This window comes from Nestor notabilis, unplaced genomic scaffold (genome assembly GCF_000696875.1).
Source record: "Nestor notabilis isolate BGI_N333 unplaced genomic scaffold, ASM69687v1 scaffold1230, whole genome shotgun sequence".
Taxonomy (NCBI): domain Eukaryota; kingdom Metazoa; phylum Chordata; class Aves; order Psittaciformes; family Psittacidae; genus Nestor; species Nestor notabilis.
The window spans coordinates 131,678-135,267 of record NW_009912275.1 but is presented as its reverse complement, the minus strand read 5'-3'; positions in this window follow the sequence as shown (position 1 = coordinate 135,267).

Sequence of the window (3,590 nt, the reverse complement as noted above, 5' to 3'; positions counted from 1 at the left end):
CTTTCCCTGAGTTTTGCTGAAGTGGAAACTTTCTAATGTTACTCTTTGGGTTTTGTCTGTACAGATTGGAATTAATCTTGTATTTTATTATCTTAAGAGGCAGTCAGAGGCTATGACAACAGGCAGCAGTGTTAGAAGTTGGACAGCTAATTATTTGACAACATCTTTGAGAAGTGACTAGTGAGGTCAGACAAAGAGGTAGACACATTTTAATTATTTTGTAAGATCTATCCATCTGCTCTTTCCTGTATTGCATAATACAAATAAATTCGTATCATCTGCATTCAGGACACTGCCAGTGTAATTCAGCCTCTGAAAGAGAAGCATTAAGCCTGAACTATTTTGCTCCTACATCTGCATCTTCTCTTCTCAGAAACCAGAACCTCAGGAGAGTTTATGTGTCCAGATCCTACCTGAGGTAGGAAAACTAACAGGGTGCACATATGAGCCTGAAAACTGGGAAAGCTTTTGCAGTTTGGATGGAGGCACTATAGACTGCCCTGCCCCCAATTTCTACTGCTTTTTGCCTTCATGACAGCTGACAAAACTGAGGTTTTTGTTCACAGTTTAGTCTCTATTTTATGGTGGTTGGGTTTAAAAGGGTCTGATAGAACAGCAGTGAGAAAGGCTGCCTCTGCTTTTCCTGGCTGTGGCAGTCTGCATCAGGTGGACAGAGGGGAGGAAAAGGAGGAGATTACAAGTCTGAATGCAGACTGAAAGACTCCTGACAAAGCACATGTCTTGCTTGTTGCAAAGGAGCAGATCTACAGCCAAGCCTCAGAGGTCAAGGAGAGGATACATTCCTAGAGACCCAGAGGGAGACTATGTGAAGGTTGCTGCAACCCAGGAAGGCAGTGCAAATTGCTGGACTCCAGAGCATCTGGAAGGAGAGGCTCATTCTGAAAGGAAATAGAAAACAGGAGGAAGATTTGTTTTAAAACATGTTATTTATCTGCATCATCCAGAAGATCTGCATTTGCTCTACTTTAAGGGGTTGTTTGTGCTCAAAGAAAGCATAAAGATTAGAATTACTTTAGAGTTTTGGGTTATGCTCATTCTACAGATAAGATTAGTTAGTACTACCTCAAGGCTCAGACCTCCTCAGAGTCACATCCAAACCTCGTTAAGGCAAATGTTTATATATAAGCTTTCTGGGATGGAGGGCCCCTCTTCCTTATTTGGAAACGACTACAGAAATATTAGTAAATTATCCTTAGTGTAATTTATTTGGCCAGTCGTGCTGGTAGAAGGAGGCAAGTAGCTACTATAATGCACTGGAAACCATGGAAAAATAAGCTTGCTGTTTAGACTCTTGAAGTTGATCTAATTAGTGACAACAATTAGTCTCCAGTTAGTACAAGAGATTTAACAGCATACTGTAATACTACTTTCTGTTCCCTCAATTTTTGCCTTTTCTATGTCTAGATGTTAAAATAAACCATTTCAGTTTTCCAAGAAAGCACCTATCACATAATACATGCTGCAAAGTATATTTTCTATTCTGTTTAAGAAATTACATATTTATAAAATCCGTGCTTCAGCATTGCACATTCATAGACATGTGGGTCCCCATACAGTCAGCCAAGTTCTCTGCTGTCCTATATCCTCAAGAAATCCTAGTACAATCCAGGAAAACAAACGCATAAGCTATAGGACCAGACTATCAACAAAAGACATTGATCCCTCTGTAAATGCATTATGCAGTTTTTTTAACCCTCTTCCTTTCCTGTTTTGGGATAATTGGCAGTGTGACTGAACATGAACTGAAATCCAAATGCTTTGTAGAAGCATTGTAACCTAAATCCTACCTGCATTATCTTTACTGAGCAAATCTGCACCATATTTTGCTTTGATAATATCAGTCACATTACACTAGCTAGCTGAGATGTTAATGGATTGGTGTAAGAGAATAATGTTAGGCAATAAGTATAATTTTGATTATCTGATTTGTCATATTTAATGGGACTTTGTTGAGGTATCCATTAAAGAAAGTATGTAAGTAATCGGATACTGTGAAATGATGGGATTCCTGTGATAGAGGCTTGAAGTTTGTGATATAATGTGCAGATTCACCTTCAGGAATTACTGTGCAGTAATTTTACTGTTGTTTTCAGAAATGTTTATTTTATTATTGTTAGGAATAGGGTAGGTCAGACACCATTGTCATGGTTGTAAGTATCTGTAAAGGTAGCTTCTCATGCTAAGAATCGGAAAAGTTCTACTTACCTGCAGATGCAATGAAATGGCTGTATTTATATCAGTTTTTATAACACTGGGATAATTATTAAGGGACAAATATTGATATTGTTGCTGGGGATGATCCAAAGTTTGGCAGATTGATGCTTCTGAGAATTCTTTCACTGTCAGCTTCATGATATCTATGACTATTTTACTCACAAGTAGTAAGCTGCTTACACAATCTAATTTGCCAGAAGTTACTTAGCCAAGAGAAGTGTCAAAATCACTATTAAGATAAAGACATCTGCTTCTGCATTAGAACAGCAGGGAAAGCAAATGCTGATGAAGTTTTCAAAAGAGTGAACATGGAAAGTAGGGGATGCAACAGAAATGTGTTAAGCAGAGTATTGGTACTATCAAAGGCTTGTTAAAAGCAGAAGTCCCAGAGAAAGACTTCAAGACTTCCAGAAAAGGCAGAGAATCCACACTTGAAAAAAAAAACAAAAGCCTTTCCTTCATATCATACTACACTGTGCTATATATGTGTGTATATATATATATATATACACATATAGCACTTGATAAAATAGGGTACTATTGGCAAATTCGATGGCAATACTGCATCAGGAGTTGCAAGGTCAGCAGGCTGAGGGAAGTTCTTACACCCTGTACTTGCCACTGATGAGGCAACACTGAATACTGTATTCATTTCTAAGATTCCCAACTCAAGAGGGATATTGAGAGACTGGAGACGGTCCAGTGGAGGGCTATTGAGGCAAGCTAGACTAAAGTACGTGATATGAGGAGAGGCTGAGGGATCTGAGCTCATTTAGTCTAGTGAAGAGGAAGTCAAAGGCAATATAATAGCAGCCTGCAATCACTTGAAGCATCCTTCCTGTGAAAGACAGCAAAGCCAAAACTATGCTCAGTAATGGCAGATGAAGTAGTAAGGGACAACAGCCACAGAACCTTGGGAGGTTCAGATTGCTGAAGAGGAAAGACTTTTCCACAAGGAGTATGGTGCAGCACTGAAACTGTTTACCCATGGAGGTGGTGGAAATCTCCACCCTTGGTGTATTTAGTGACTTGGCCAAAGGCAAAGCTGGCTTAACCTAGTTAGGTGGCAGCCCTGCTTTGAATAAGAGGTTGGACAAGAGATTTCTAGAAATGCCTCCCAACAGGTGTTTCTATGATTTGATAAAGTAAATTGAATAAATATTGTTCACAAAACATTTAGGAATAAATTTGTTCATTACAGAATATTTGGCTCATTATTTAGATTAGCAAATCAATGCTTTTAAATTTCTGATTTTGATTTTTCTGACTTTTTCTGTTATACCAATTCTAGAGACAATGTAGAAATGTGCCATAGTGTAATGATCTTACAGGGTTGTTACTGCTCATATAGCAAG